Raw genomic sequence first — 16,518 nt, forward strand, 5'->3', positions numbered from 1 at the left:
TTCAGTGCCTTCAAGTATTTGTCAGGTGTATGCTGTGATTCTTTTTCCTCTATTAACTTAGTTAGACTTGTTAAAGTAGACTCAACTTAACTCTGCATTAAAACGTGATATGAACATGGTCATGGACAGAGATTTAAAGTCAGCCAGCAGCTGAAGATCACTAATTGTGTATTCTTTTAATCCCTACAAATTACAAATTGTGGTCATATGTCTTGTGTTGTACTAATAACAAAAAATAACAATAAAAGTTTTTATTTGTCAAACGGGCTGCTGTTGCTTTAATTTAGGCAACAGACTATGTTGGGTGCTACATTCTGTTCAATCCCAATACATTCTGTGATTGGTTAGAAGAGCTAACCTTGCTCAAATGTTTTAAATAAGAACAGCTCTGCAATGGATGACGGTGCTGTTCAATGACTATAGGTCCAGAAGGCTGCGACAGCACTTTTCCACATCATCCTTTTTCTTCATTTCTTTATTCTAGTAATTAAACTTGTTACTGTTCTATGAAATGACACTCTGTACATACAACTTTAAAACCTGTGTCCATACTGAAAGAGAATGTCCCATCCTGATTCTTTCCATTTTTTAAAGCTTTTTTCCCCCTTTTATTGGAGTCATGGTACTATAGGATAGAAGAAGTAGACATTTTAGATCTGGAGATATATAAATACAGTTTAATTGAATTGGGTGTAATATTTAGAAAAAGTACAAATTATTCCTTAGTGGAAGAAGTTCCAGACATCCAGCTCTAATTACAAAATGCCTTTTCCAAAATTCCAACTTTCACAATGAGAGACACATGCACTTTTATTACCCTTACACCACCGTCTTCCCCTTGCTAACAGAGCGCCAACAGCACATTTAAAAATTATTGAATCTCTCATATGAAGTAAACAACTACTATTTTCCTTATGGCATCACATCCCCCATTTCAATTCAAAGTCCAGTTTCAGGCACAATACAGTCACGGGGACCCAGAGCTGCTAAGGGGCCGCTTTCTCCACTCCCAGATTTATGAGCTGCGCAGTGAGACAGTCGACAACTCGGGCCATTAAAAGATTATCTGGATCTTTCACAGTCATACTGGGATAATTTGGGAGCAAAGTCATTATGTTCATAGCGTATAAATCTACAAGGTGGAGAGTGACACGCTGGGGAGAGAACAGCCTATTACACAGTGTAGTTGCGTGCATGCATGTGTGTTTCTGCATGTGCTGTGACACATATGCGATTATTTCATGCCCCCCGTAAGACACATAAATTCTTCACTATTTACAGAAACAGTGTACATATGTTCATGTCTTTGTTCACAGAAGACGGTTTTGATTTTGATACCAAACCACTGCCGTCATGTATTGCACATCATCTCTGATCAAGAACGCTGAATGAGGTCTGGAGTGTTTATAGGCAGCTTTGTATTTTCATCATTTTGACTGCTTTTTCAGCCCTCTCACACTCAATCTGAAAATCATTAGAAGAACAGAGAGTCAGATACTGAGTGAGAGTGGAGGACAGACAGACAGACAAACACGGAGGCAAAGAGACTGCACAGCAGTGACAGGTACTGGATGGCTGAGAGCCTGACGTGTAGACTTTAAACTTACCTCAGAAGATCGATCGACCAAGCTGCTTCATAAAATAAGACTTTTAGTGAAATTGTTCCAGTGATGGATCTATGCTTTTATGTCAGAACTGTCATTTTTCCACTAAACTGAAATGACTATTGTCATGATTTCATGTGCTCTGAAAGACTTTGCATTAGAGTGGTGCTGAATTTCTTGACCCGGTGCACATAATCAATAAACACCTTGGCATTTTAAACACAATCTTTTTAAAGTAATTCTTGAAATGGTGCAGGTCAGCAAATATTTATATAGAGACATGGATGGATAGACAGTATGTAAGCCCACATGACTACATTATTCATGACAAGAGAGACAAAAACATAATTCATGTGACATAAAGGGTTTGGCCAATTTCCATGCTATAGGTAATGACTACTTTACGTGACAACATCAATATCTCAAAGAGTGACCAAGAACCTTAATTCTAGCAATAAACTCCTCTCACTGGACAACAATAGCTGAACCAGATGGTCCCATCTCAATAGTGAAATTGGTAATTACTCTCCAGACTGGACCAAGTCTCTCAGTCTGCATTTTGTCCTTGGCTTTTCAGGGATAAGGGTCTTGGCATGAACCAGCCAAGTGTAATGTAATCAAAAAAAGGTACAGCCGTGAATCTGGTGCTGTGATGTCATCACTCGGAGACACTTGTGTGATATCATAATTATGAGGTAATGGCGGGAGGGGTGTGCAAGTTTATGACTTTGGCACACGCTCAGTTTACCGTCAACCGACTGCAACAGGGTACTAATGAGAATAGATGGCCTGCCTCAAGCTATCCGTGTGTGTGTGTGTGTGGGTGCGTGTCTGTGCATGTTTGTGTGTGAGAGAAAGAGAGAGAGAGAGACAGGGGCAGAGTCCACATGTTCATACTGTGATAAATTGATGGTTATTGGCTGAATGATGTAGTCAAGAAAGGGCTGAGTCAAATGACCTGCAGGTACTCCCACCACTGCATGTGGGTTTTGAGGTCAATAAGTTTTACATGAATGTGATTCAGTTTTCTGTGCACACACGTTGCTTTTAGACCTTGTCTCATGACACAAGGATCCAGACAATACAAAGCGACTCACCAGATGAGTATCATTGTTAATTCCGTCGGTCAGAGTGAGCAAAGGTTGAGTCTTTTTCCAAATTTACTCTGTGGTTTGAGCAATCACCACAGTTCTCACACATAAGCCACTGCCACAGATGACTGAGCTTTAGTGTATTTGATTTCCTGAACTCTGATTGCCAGTTAGTTTGGAAAGTAATAAACGTTTTTACTACTGTTGGACTGTTAATCATTTTCAGCATCCTAGAAGAAGGATCCTTCCTCTTTCACTGTTGCTCTTTTAAAGATCTAAAGCGCACCAGATATCAGCAGAGAACAAGGATGCATCAATTCTCACATGTGCTTTAGTGTGGGGGCACATTTTGGGGCACCCTAAAGCTTTTTCTCTACAGTGGGGGCACCTTAGGAGGTACATGCTTGCTCAGATGTGGGGGAACTTCTTTGTGTTTGCTCTTAGGTCGGGGATTATTAGAGGGCACTCTTATCCAATTTTCTTTACTGTGGGGGGCCTTACAAGCCCCAGTGTAAAGCATTTGTTTTACTGTGGAAGCACTTTAAAAGGCTCTTTATCGTATTTGCTCCATTGTGGGGGAAACATAGAGGGCACTTTTCTGTATTTGTTTATTCTGGTTGGCAGAATAAACGTTGTGTTTTGGGGAGTTTTTCCACAAACCAATAATTTAAGAAAATAATGCAGTTTTCTGTGTGGACTGTACAGCTCTTTTATACATGTACACTTGTAACAAAAGGTTTAGAACGATCTCCACACCTATGTATTTATAAATGATCTTTTGTTGGTTTTAATTTGGTTTTAATCAAATGAAGGCATATTTGAGCACAGAATAGGTTAAAACATTAAAAAAACAAAACAAAAAAAAAACAGCTTTGCAGCAATACCCCCATGCTTCTCCCACAGTGATTATCTTTTCTTGAACTCTACCTCGGATTCACTTCCTTCAGTTGGATCCAAACACCTCAAACGTTGGCTCATTAGTCCACATGACTGTGTTCCAGTCATCCAAAGTTTATGCATTTTGGCCCTCTGCAAACGTTTCTTCCAATTTGCTAGCCATAGTATGGTTTTTTGTTGGCGACTTGGCCCATGAGGTCAGCTGACCTGAGTGTCCTACGGACAGTGGCCACTGGTTTCTTTCTTGTTTTATTCAACAATGCAACCAATTCAGGAGCAATAAGGTGTCTGTTTTTTTAAGGAGGACACTTGATTACTTCTCTTTTTGGGCGTCTTCTTGTTCTTGCAGCATGTTTTGGAGATTATAGTGTACATCTCTTAAAGTAATCACTTATTTCTTGGCCATATCTCGTAGAGAATAACTTCTCTTTTTTTAAGAGAAGTAAACAAGTTTCTAAGGAAAGCTGATTTGTTTTTTTTTTAGTTCTAATTTACACTGAAAATGTCAATTTAAGAGCATCCGCATGTTTGGCTCAGGTTTGTAAGGCAGTTATTGCTGCAAAGCACAGACTTCTTGATGAAAGAAAAGTTTAACATAAAATTTTAATTTGACCATTATTCTGTGCTCAAATATGCTTAAAAAGAATCATTGTTCATTCTTTCAGTTTTGTGGTCAATGTACATTTTTTGATTGAATAAAACCAACCAAAATAATAAAACCTTTACTTCCCAGTATATGTGATTTGGGATAAATAAAAACTGGTTTTACTCTATGAGAACAAAACAAACCACACAATGGCGATAGGGTTTCAAGTAAATCACTTCTTAAAAACAAATGAAAAATGTATTTATCTCACACAAATCATCAGTCAGTTCATATATGTTTTGTTTTGTTTTTTGTTCATAGGAGAACAAAAAAAGTACATCTGCACCTTTTTATTATAAGACAAAAATATAGTGTCAACTCCAGATTCAAGAATCAAGATTTTAATTAATCTGTGGGAAATTGCACAGCTGCTTTTGGATGAAAGAAGCACACAGATGTAAATAAAAACAACTTTGACTTCAGTCAGTTACAGTTAAAATATGATGATAAAATCAGTTAAAAGTAAAAGCAGTGCAAATAACAGCCATACACAATCATACACAATATCTAGCTTAACTTCTGGACCCAGCCCCCCAGCCCCCATTTTTCTTTGGTTGAGCACTGTATTTTTACTTTAAATAATAGGTGGCAAATTGTTTTAGTTCTGGACTATGTTAACTAAAAATTATTGCTGTTCCTTAAAGCTTAAATAGCAAAAATTGGCAAGCTAGTTTGACATTTAACTTTTTTTAATATGATTACACATATGGAGAAAATGTTGACCTCAGAATTACACTTGCATGCCCTAAGTGTGCTCAAGCAGTGGCATATATGATGCCAAAAAGCCAAGCACCCATAATAAACTGTTACACGAATAAGACACAAACAATAAATCTTGAAAAAAAAAATCCTCTGGTTTGTTTATGCTTCAATTAATTGGTAACACATTTTAAAGCTGCAAATTCTGAATAGCTAATTGGCAGCTAAATCTGACATGGCTCAATCTGCAGCAATGACCTGCTGTTTCACTGTCAATTACAGCGAAGTGAAAGTGTGACCTCACCCAAATGATCACATGTGCCAAAGTCACCCTGCAGAAATGACATCATGGATAATGATGTCATCTCAAGAATCCAGACCCTCTCCCATTCCCAGTTAAATGCTTTTAGGCTTGGCTTCACACATACACACGCACCCATACACACATTCACACACACACATGCACATTTACAACACACACATGGAAACACACAAAACCCCATCAAGGAGCCGCGCCCAAGACTGAATCGTGATATAAACAAGACAAACACACAACAGATGCGATAAGGATGTCATTTGGCCTCAGAACACATAAAAAAAAGTCTGCAGAACTAAACATGCCTAATAATAAGCTTGTAAACCGTCAGGTTTCTGACAGAAGCCAGGCCACAAATTCTCATATTCCGCCGGGAAAAGCTACTTTAACTCACACTCTAAGTGTAATCACATTTAGCTTATTTAAAAAGGGCCAAAAATAGAATTGTAGGCCACTGTTTAATTGTCTGTAGCTTATACACAGAATCTCTCACAAATTAAAAAATCAGGCAGTAAAACAGAACCTTCCCTCTTGAGCGTGAAAAAAAACATGTGTGTTTAGGAAGAGCCCGATGTCTTCCTGCGCAGGAGAAGGGCATGTGTGTCTCCTGTGTTTGAATATGACTATATTATCTGGATTTATATAGACTGTTTACGCTGAACACACGACAATGTGTTGAAGTGGTTATGCTCCTGTGCATTGGTTTAGATAAGCTGAACTAAAATTTGTGGTATTATGATGGCAGCGGTGGATTGCAATTAAACTAACTTCCTTCTCTGTCTTTCTCTCTCCCCATCTATTTCTCTCTCCCAAACCCGTACGCAGGCTCCCTCAAGGGCTCTGTGCCCAGTGTCTGACCTTAGTAAATACGTGGCTAATTTGAAGCATGTGGCGGCAAATTGGAAACACTGAGCGTTTAAAACTGTGGACTTTTCTTTTGTACATGCTAATTCCTCCCAGGAGATCCCATCAGATGAAATGACCCAAAACATGTCAATGTTAGGGCGTCATTTGGGCCCATGGGGTGAAGGGGGAGGGTGGCGTAGAATAGGGTTCGAAGGGTGGACAAAGAGCAGCTGAAGGGCAGAGGAGTGAGTTAAAGAGGGCGTGTTTACAAGACGGAAATTCATTCAAGTCATCCCTCAATAAAACACCACTTCCACTCTCCATCCTCTTTTATTGTTTCCCTATTGATCTGTCACTTGGTAGCATACACAAACACACACACACCTCCCACACACAGGTGGAAATTCTTAGTACTCTACCTCCTGTATATGGGAGAGCTGCATGTTCCATATAGGACAACAGGTGCATGCAAGGCAGGAGTGCACATGCACTTTGTCTGTGTGTGTGCATGTGTGTGTGTGTGCGTGTGTGTATGTGTGCATATGTTCACACTACGACTCTTTATTTTGAGAGGTGCACAGAAGAGAGTGTGAGCTGTTGGCCATACTCCACATCTCCCTCAGGGTGGACTCTTTGCCCAGCCTCCTCAATGCAACAATAAGTGTCCACCCAAAGTAGTCTTCTCCTGCACCTTACGATCCTCTTTGCATATTAAAATTTCAAGCTGTTTACAAAGATTTTTTTTTCCAGATATCCTGATGAAGGACTACATAAAAATTTCAAGATTTAAAACTATTCCCAAAGGGGATGTGTGCACCATATTTTGTGGCAGTGTATAGAATGCAAAGGAAGAGTCAAGGAAACAAGGTCATAAGATGGAGCTCTGATCCTCATGAATGTCAGAACATATCATGTGAATTCATCTAAAGGTTGATGAGAAATTCAAGCCTGGAGCATAGTGGTGGACAGACATCAGCATTCTTAGTGCAATGTCATTGGCTAAAATTTAAATTCTTAATGACATATATTTTTTAATGTTGAATGGTAGACATGAAGGGAAGATTTTTCAGTAAATACACTCCTCCTATGCTTGGCTCAACGATGATAGCACCCAGTTTCCAAAAATCTGGAGGATCTCTGTCACGCATGTTGTTGTATAGATCAACAGCTTTCAGCTAGGGGGCCTGGTGGGGTGGGATTCAAAGCCTCTGCCTTCTGCATCCCAACCCAATGCTCTACCACTGAGCCACCAGGCCCCTTGGTTTAAATTTAGCTCTGGTTCCCTAGAGGTTTAAACAGGTGGAGGTGACGGGGGCCTTGGCCTGTCATCATGGGACAGACGGGTGAACGCCATGACCAAAGCCCCAGACTTCAAAATCTACTTATAGAACTGATAATAAAATCCCCCACCTCAGCACACACACACACACACACACACACACACACACACACACACACACACACACACACACACACACACACACACACACACACACACACATACACCTCTAAAAATGAGTCTGTCATTGCCTCAACTGATGATTATAATCTTTGTCATGCTGGGTTACAATCCCATGCTGAAAACAACAGATTTCACTGGCAGACTTTAAAACCACTTATCAAAACTTTTCAGCACCGCCACATGAAAACCTCCAACCATGCCTCAATATTTTGAGACTTGCAACATGCAATTTGAGACCAGCATTTGTGGGCACACAGTCTCCAAAGCTCACCATTGTCCCCTCCACAGAAAAAAAGGAAACACGCACACACAAATTCTGCAACTTTACCTTTCCGTCATAAAGACTCCAATGCTGCTGCTATACATGTTGTCTTTCTCTCCGTTTCTCATTTCAGAAACTTGCTGATCCCCATATTGCTGGGCCATTCACCAGGATGACATCATTGGCTCAGACTGTGCCAACTGTGCTCAATAAAGCCCAGGCGTGTTTCAGTGTGGGAGTGCCTCAGCTGCACTGAGACTCCTATGAAAAACGTGAGTGAGAAGATCTTTGTACTAAATTAGTCATGGCAAAAAATTAGTATTTTTTGACAGCTACTCACCGAGTAACTGTAAAGGCCTGAATCATCAACGCAACATTCTTGAACATTTTTTTCAACCTGCAGTAAATGCTGTTGTGCACCACCAAGAGAGCATCGGTCAGTTCACCAAGTCCACTAAAGCTATACATGTTCATGTGGATGTGACAAAGTATTGTGGCAGCCAAATGAATTTTTAAGGGAACAAAGTAGGAAGTAAGGACAGAAAGTGCACGTGCAGAGGATGTCAGGGTGAGTGGATGGTTGAGTCAACGAAAAACATCAGACTTTAACAAGTTAGACCATAGTTTGTTTCTCGTTTCACACTGGCAGGCTACATTGTTTATTTTTTAAGGTTTGACCACACTTATTCTATAACCTTAGCCATGTGTTTCTTATTTTAACCATCACAACAAACGTAATTTCAACAATAAGCCGTGATCTTTCACTAAACCTAACCAAACATTACCCATGGTGCTGTGACACCATAAAACAGGTTTATGTTTCAACAGACAAATGCTGCTTTCCCGCTGGCCATTGCTTCAGATCAGAAAACATATCTGTGTGTCATTCTGATTTCAAGGAGGACTTCTTTGGGAGTTTGCGTTCCAGCCAACGAGATCAATGCCACTTTAATGCTTGTAGGATAAATATGAAGTAGCTCGGCCTAGCATAAAGACTGGAAACAGGGGAGAGAGCTAACCTGGCACTCTCCACTGGTACACTGAAAAAGGCCTCCTAATTTACACATTATACATCATTTTTATAATCCACACAAAAAGCCAAGTGTAAATACAGAAAGATGTGGTTTTATGGGGATTTCTTGGCTGGGAGCAGTGACTCCGAGAAACAGTCCAGTACATAACCCTGTAAAACCACAATGCAATATTTTTATCTTTGATTTTTATGCATGGATTTAACAAACAAGATACCATGTGTTAATTAGTGATGGGGGTGGGGGTTGCTGGTGAGATTTAGCACCTGAGATTCCCTCCTCATCAGAATGTAGACACAGCAAGGTGCAGAGCAGTGTTTATCTTAAATTGAGCTGCACAACTCTTCTCCGATGCAGTGTTCTTTATTCACCAAATGTTTCTGGCAAGCTGCAAGAGATAAAAATCACTGGTGAATGAAGCATAGTGCAGTGGGGAAGAGTTGTCCAATGTGTCTTAATTTTCACCAATTCAGACAGAGCCAGCATTGCTCAGCAGCTGTAGCCTCATATTAAGTGCAAAAGACACATGTGTTTTCACCAAACTCTCAATAACCAGTGAGTAATCGTTCCCAAAATGTTGAATTATTCCTCAAACTCGCCAGGATGGGAAATCTTTAACGCTGTATAACCATGTTAACAACAATTGAGCCACATATAATGCAGTGTCTGTGACACTCCTCCATGTACTAGTTTTTGTATTAATGGCAGCCTGCGCTTTGTGGTGTTATGGTAGCAGCAATATTGTGTAATTAAACTAACTTGCCCCTCAGAGCCCATCCCCTCCCTGCGCCCTCACCTCCACTCTTCTTTCTCTGTCCTCACATCACACCACTACTGCTCTAAACACTACCTCACCTCCTTCTTTTGTGTGCTTGCATTTCTGCCTTCCTGGCAGTGTGTATCTATCTCCCTCATTCTCCTTGCCCTGCTGTCTGCAAGTACTTGTGCTAGCACGGCAGTTTGGCTGATGGTCTGGGTTTAGCGGGTGTGTGTCAAACACCACCTTGCCTCTGAGGAAAGAAGCAGAGGGAAGGCTGCAGGAGGAGGAGGAGAGGGTAGGCACACACACACACACACACACACACACACACACACACACACACACACACACACACACACACACACACACACACACACACACACACATACACACACATACACACACAAACACACACGCTGCATGGTGATGTCATCTAAAATGACATCATCCCATGGAGAGGAGCCAAGGGACCTGATGGGTTAGCATCCTCCAGTGAGTTAAAGGGAGAGAGCAAGATGGAGACTGAGAAAGAGGTAGAGAGTTGTAAATAAAAAGAAAGAAAAGGTAATGGACAGTATTAGAGTGACTGAATGGCTGGGGTCTGAATTCTCCTCCTTTATTTTCTAGATGGCTGAAGCTCGTTCCCGTGCTGTCTTCACAGAGCCATATGTCTTTCTTTTAGGAATACTTGCTTCATTTCCATTTGCAGGTGTTACCATCTTGAGGGAAGTATGCATGAGTGCAGCTAAAGTGCAGCTAGAGTGCAAGTGAATCAATACGAGTGAGCTAATGCAACTCATCATCGCATAACCATTGTATCTTCCAGACATCAAGCGCGTGTGCTACAGTGGTACATTATGAGTGTGAACACATGCTACGTGCGCAGCAACACAACTGTACATTGAAACAGGCTCACAAAGAAGCACAGTCTCACACATGTTGGGCTTCTTTGTAGGGACACCTGTGTCTCTGCGTGTTTCCATTGTTGTCCACTTGGCTGTGCTGTGCTCCACACTGTGCTCCCAGCATGCCTGCCATCTGAAACCAAACACCTATGGATCGGCATCCTGCTGGATTGATACACCTCTCCTTCTCTGGAGCCACTGCTAATGCTGAAGAACATGTTCCACGTGTTGCATGCCCATCGTGAAAACCTAACTTTGCTCTATTTATTGATAACAGCAATTGTCTTGTATCTAGTCATTTGAACTCCGTGACAAACTGTTAGTAAGTGTTCACATTGTATTGATAAATTAAAGAGGGTGTTTCTAATACCTGATGATTCAGTTTTCCTCACTGCTCACTGCTGTCAGTGGCAAACTGACTCAACAGTATAAATAGAGAGGCATGTAGTGTGGGACAGAGAGGAGCAGGGATGAGAGATAGGAAGGGAATGAGGGAGGGCTCATCGTGATGTGAGGGTGTGAGTCCACACAATGCAGGAAAAAATTTGTCAGGGATAATCAAACAAAATGACCAGCAAAGATGAAGCTGCCCGGACCAGCTTCTACTCTTGGCAGCATTATTGCTCACAGACTTATTTTAATAAACACCAGCACACATGTGATGCAAGGGGCACGAGCTACATAGATTACTGTGGCCTTGTTCTACTGCGGACCCTCATGTGATCGCTTGTGTACAACAAAGTTGACAAGACACACACAGTTTGAACAGAGAAGAGGAAGCAGACATTTTAGTTACTACTTCCCCTTTAAGTCCCTTCTTTTAGTGTAGTGCTTTGTTAAAATGACTGCTTGCATGCTATCCATCCATGACTTGAAAAAACACATCATGTATACTTTCTAATAAAGATAATATATAGATCATTTACATCCATGGACATGCTGTCACTAAGCCCTCTGAGACACGACATGCTTGATTATAATTCGGCTTGTGGGGTCAGAAAGTTCATCAAAATGTAAATGTTTACTCAAACGAGTGTGATTCGCACCACCATCCCACTCCACACACAGCTTATGTTTGGTCTTATTTGGTGTATCCGTGCCTGGTCCAATCACTGTCCACTCTATCCTACCTTCTTTCTTTTCTCTGCAGCATTGGTATGGCAACATTGGCACAGGCACACTCCTACTCTCTTCCGATGTTAGTCATAGGCCTCACTCATAAGGCGCCAGCTAAAGCCCTCCAACAGTTGATATGTTGGGTCACTTCCGTGTGTTTTCTCTCTGCGCCTTTATCACTCTTGCACACACACTGTACATATGCAAATAGAGCCCGAGTCCAGCTCTCTACTCAGAATAAGAATAAAGAGGAAACGGGTTCAATTCAAAGTAGAGTCTCCCTGTTTTACCAACTTATTCAGGTAAGTTATGTTTGCATGCACCTAAGTAGAAGGTGAGCCTTTGTGGCTCAAAAGAAAGCAGAACTATGCTGTTGTAATTAGCTATTGTATTCAGGGTTTCCCTGGAAAAGTTGCTTGGCTCAGGTGGTTAAGTTACCTGTTGATTCCCATTGTGCTGAGAGACGGAGCAGGGTTGGACAGGGAACTTATTACAGGAGGGCTTGCTGTCCCTATGGACACCGGCCCATAAGCCCCCTCTGAATATGGGAGAGCTTTTGTGCATATAATATGTTACACTGAGGCTCTACTCGTGCGAAGCCTGTGTCCATAGACTGTAAAGATAAGAGGCAAATGTTAACAAATTTGTGGCGTATGTGACTGTAATTAATTATCTATTTTATGTACACTGCCCCTGTGCTTGGATTAAATCTCCTTCTGCGTTACAGTTATACATTCATTCAATTATTTTCATCGTCATGATGACAAGGGCTACACGTAACCTTTGCTATTAAGATTTTCTGGTGGCTTTTAATACAGGGATCTAGCCCTCAGTGGGTTATGGTTTATTATTATAACTAATAACTTTTTAATGCGAATAAGGACATGTAATTACAGTTTAAACATAGACTACAGTACATCCACTAATGCCTTGAAAGTTAATATAAGAGTCTCCAAATTCTGCAATCTCTCTGCAATGTGACATCTTTTAAATTGCTTTTTAAAGCACACTTCTACAAAGTAACATCTTAGCATGTAGTTTTTATAGCCTGTCATATCACTAGTCATGTCATGTCATTGTCTAGGCTAATTTCATTTTTACCTTATTGCTCCTTTTTTATGAACTATGCATTACATGCACTGTACTTTCTTTGTTGAAAAAGACTTCAGTTTTCACTGTAGCAGAAGTATGAAAAAACAATCTGTTGCGTTTTCCTTTGACAAAGACTGTATTTGCTTTTGCACACTGGACATCTGGACATGAATGTAACCTATGGCAAAGATGGGAAGAAAAATGCTGTGTTGGAAAAGCTAGGCCTTTGAATGTATGGCAGGCTCTTTGCCATTAAAAAGTATAATTGAAGGGGTCCAGTGAAGGGCTCTCAGCCCACTCCCAACTAAATGGCTGACAGTTTATTTAAGGGGACAAATAGGTCAAACAGTCTCTAATTATCCCTCAATCGAAGGCAAGGATTTTCTTCTCCTGCTTTTTTCTTCTTTTCTTTCTTCTGTGTGTGTGTGAGAGAGAGAAAGCAGCATCGTTCCAACTCACCAACCAGCGGTCTCTGTTGACCTAGTTCTGCTCTGGACACAGGGTGCTTTAGTAGGGACAAGCCTCACCCACTGCCTCCTCTAGGGCCCCTAGACACACAACCAGGACTTAAACATATTCATTTCAAGAAAAGCTTTATGCACTCACATCCATAACCCCCCTGACATTTCATCCATTGGGTTAATTGAGTGAACATCATTGATCTTGGCTGCGTCCCCAGCTGACAGGGATACTATTGTCCGAGTGACAGTGATTACATTTGCATACTGGCAGTTCATTTTCAGTCTATATAACATGAGTTAAAAACACAACTCTCATGTGAAGTGTGAATAGTAAATATATTTGAGATCTAAATGTCTAATTTAATGTATATTAAAGTAGGTTAACTTTGATTTAACTGATGGCTAAATTTGAGCTGAGATTTATACTGATAAGGTCTCAAGTATTTCATAATAATCATCCTTTAACATCTGAAATACTTATATTTTGACTTTTCCACTGGTTGTAATACCAAAATGCAAACAAACAACTTATTACAGGCAGCTGAAATGTCAACAAGCTGAGATAATTTGGATCAGTGTGTCATGTGTGTTATTACACATAAACCACACAAAGAAACAGTCAGAAACACACACACGCCTGGGTTACTGATTCTTTCGTTTTGAATCATATAGATTCCTCCCACACAATATGACATTTCAGTTGCTCCTCATATTCTAAATATCTAAGTTTCACAAACGCTGTGTTGTTTGTGACTGCCCTGGTCTTGCGCAACACAATGTGCTCCTTATGTGCTTATGACTGCATGCTGAGATGCTGCAGATAGTAATCGATTACAAAGTTAAAACAGGAATATTTCGTAGGCCACTGTTACAATGCGCAGAGGAGACAAGATTTAGATTCAGTCTCACTATCTTTGCTTTTTTCTCTTCATTGTTACAGACACAAAATTTGACGTCCTAGATTATTATTTTAATATTATGCCCAAAGAAGTTCAAGGAGAGAAACAGGGGAGCCCAGGTACGACTCAAAGTTAAACGTTTTGAATGTGTTTTTTTTATGCGCGTAAAAGTCAGGATTCATCGAAAGGGAGTTCAGGTCTACACACATTTTAATGTTTGTTTGGAAGAACATGGGTGGTGGACAGTTTTAAAGGAAGACTTATGAAATCTCCCCACAACAAATATTGCGCTTTCTCAATTCAGTCATCGATGAACTTTAAGGGAAACTTTAACTCATCAGATTATTGTGCCTGATTACTGTTTCTTCTTTGCATTCTGACTGTGCATCAGCCCACACACTGGGCAAATATTCAAATACTGCTGCATAACCGTGAGCGTGACACTCCCAAAACACACACTCTCACACACACGGGGAGAGAGGCGACTCAACAACTAGTTTTCTTCAGCACTGTCAGTAGATCAGTTGGGTTTAATTTGAGCACAGAGCACAGAAATATAAAGGTTGATGACCAGTTATACACAGTCAATATGAGTAATTAATAGCAAACACAGATTCTCCGAAAATTGCATTATGTGTGCCTTTGGACTTGTCATTCCGGTTTTTCAGCCCCTTCAGCGTCAGGTTTCAACTTATTTTTAAGGAGTACATTGGTTCTATCAAACTTAGCAAACAGCGTGTCTGAAACATGTATTAAAACGATTTGTAGTTTTGCCACATGATGGGAATATCCAGCGATGATTAATGAATTTGTCACATTTACTCAAAGAAAAAAAAAACAAATTTAATGCATTTCCTGGACCTCGGGCATCCATGCACCGAACTGGAATTTAGTATTTCATCAATTCATTAACTTCAATTTTAATTTATCCATATGCAGAATTTAAAAAAGCAAATATTTTTAGTTTGTTCCAGGAGATTTCTCTGACGTAACTGCAACAAGCTCTGCAATCACTCATTAGATTTTAAAGCCGGATAAGTCTATAAACCAATAAAGTTCTCTTTCGTTGTGTGTTTTGTTGTGTTGTTCGCCTATATTCTCGCTTTTCAGTACGAACAATAAAAGTTTTGGATTCAGTGTAACAGACCACCTCTGGCGCATATAAGAGATACGATGGCTGGTGGGCTTTTACTGTTATGGGCATCAGGCATGAAACGGGCACAAATAAATCATTTTCTGAAAGTGAAGATTGTTTTTACCTTGATGTAAATAGTCTGTTTGCTTGTTCATTTAAGGTGTGGTGGCACGGTGCTGGTTGGACAGTTGAACTGGTTCCACGGTGAGTTACTGGAAAATGATTAATCTGAAAAGAGGCAGAACATTTTACTGTTCTGCTATCAACTATAAATCCTCATGGAGGGCAGATGACTGCGTCAATCATTTCCTTTATGCAGTGTCGAAAACGTGATAGCACACTTTATAGACAAATGTGCACAATCGGGAGGTGTATCCTTTATGTGTCACATATAAGATTTCCATGAAAATTAAAAAAGTAATCAAAACTCTGTTTCTTTTCTATTTCGCGATGACACAATAAGAACCCACCAGATGCGTGCATTGACTTTTTACGCACGCACGTTTCATTTGCAACGTTTTTCTCTTTGCCACAATTATAACACCTTGTGTAAACCCAGGCTGTGAGATTTTTAACTTGATGTCAAGTTGATTTAGCAAAAAATCTCCCTAAAATACCGTCCACACGTTTGTTTGTTTTTTCTCCAACCGTTAACCCCGTAAAATACGCATAGCCTGAGAAGAGTTTGTAAAGCATGGATAAACATGGCGGGCCTGAAAGTGCAGGCCTAGGGTGTGTGTGTGTGCACCAGGAGTGTGTCCTATGAGCTCTTTTACAGCAGTTATTTGTTGAATTATTGTTATAAAGCTGTTACACTAACCAGAAGTGACTTTTACTCTGTGTTGTCTTAGTAAATTCATCTACAACCTTTGAAATGTACTTCCTCTTCATTGCAGTCTGCAGCCTTTTATTTCTCTCGTACCAAAGATTTTCCCACAGCCTCTCGGGCAGAGGTCAAAATCTATTATGGATATTTAAGACCTCAGGGCAATGAGTGGTATTCTTTTGATATAGAGAGGATCTAAGCGCTCCCCGCGAAGCTATAGTCGACAAGCTGGACGGAGAGAAGGGCGCCTTGATGGTGACTTCACCAACAACTTCCTGACGCAACGCTACTGTAACAGCAGCGGGGAAATAGGGAGCTCACCTTTTCATCGGATGAACCAACATGATCCTATTTCTGCATAGTAAGCCGTCTCAGCTCTCCCTCCCCTCGGTTCCAAGAATACCGACGGGCTCGTTACATCAAAGAGTACTCTGTTTATGCCTCAGTTGTTACAATACGAGAGCAAAAAC

The 16,518-nt window shown here is 40.5% G+C and overlaps 1 long non-coding RNA gene across 2 annotated transcripts; it reads right to left on the bottom strand.

Annotated features, from left to right (window-relative positions):
* Positions 1–558: 558 nt before the first annotated feature.
* On the bottom strand, positions 559–16,500 carry LOC137133043 (uncharacterized). 2 transcript variants are annotated; one of them, XR_010915201.1, is made up of 4 exons: positions 16,370–16,500; positions 15,347–15,450; positions 13,187–13,275; positions 559–9,242 (listed from the first exon to the last, which is right to left on the bottom strand). It is a non-coding gene; the product is annotated as an uncharacterized lncRNA (long non-coding RNA). The 2 variants fall into 2 exon arrangements; XR_010915200.1 differs by lacking the exon at positions 559–9,242 and having other exon boundaries at positions 9,979–13,275.
* Positions 16,501–16,518: the final 18 nt, after the last annotated feature.

This window comes from Channa argus, chromosome 9 (assembly GCF_033026475.1).
Source record: "Channa argus isolate prfri chromosome 9, Channa argus male v1.0, whole genome shotgun sequence".
Classification (NCBI taxonomy): domain Eukaryota; kingdom Metazoa; phylum Chordata; class Actinopteri; order Anabantiformes; family Channidae; genus Channa; species Channa argus.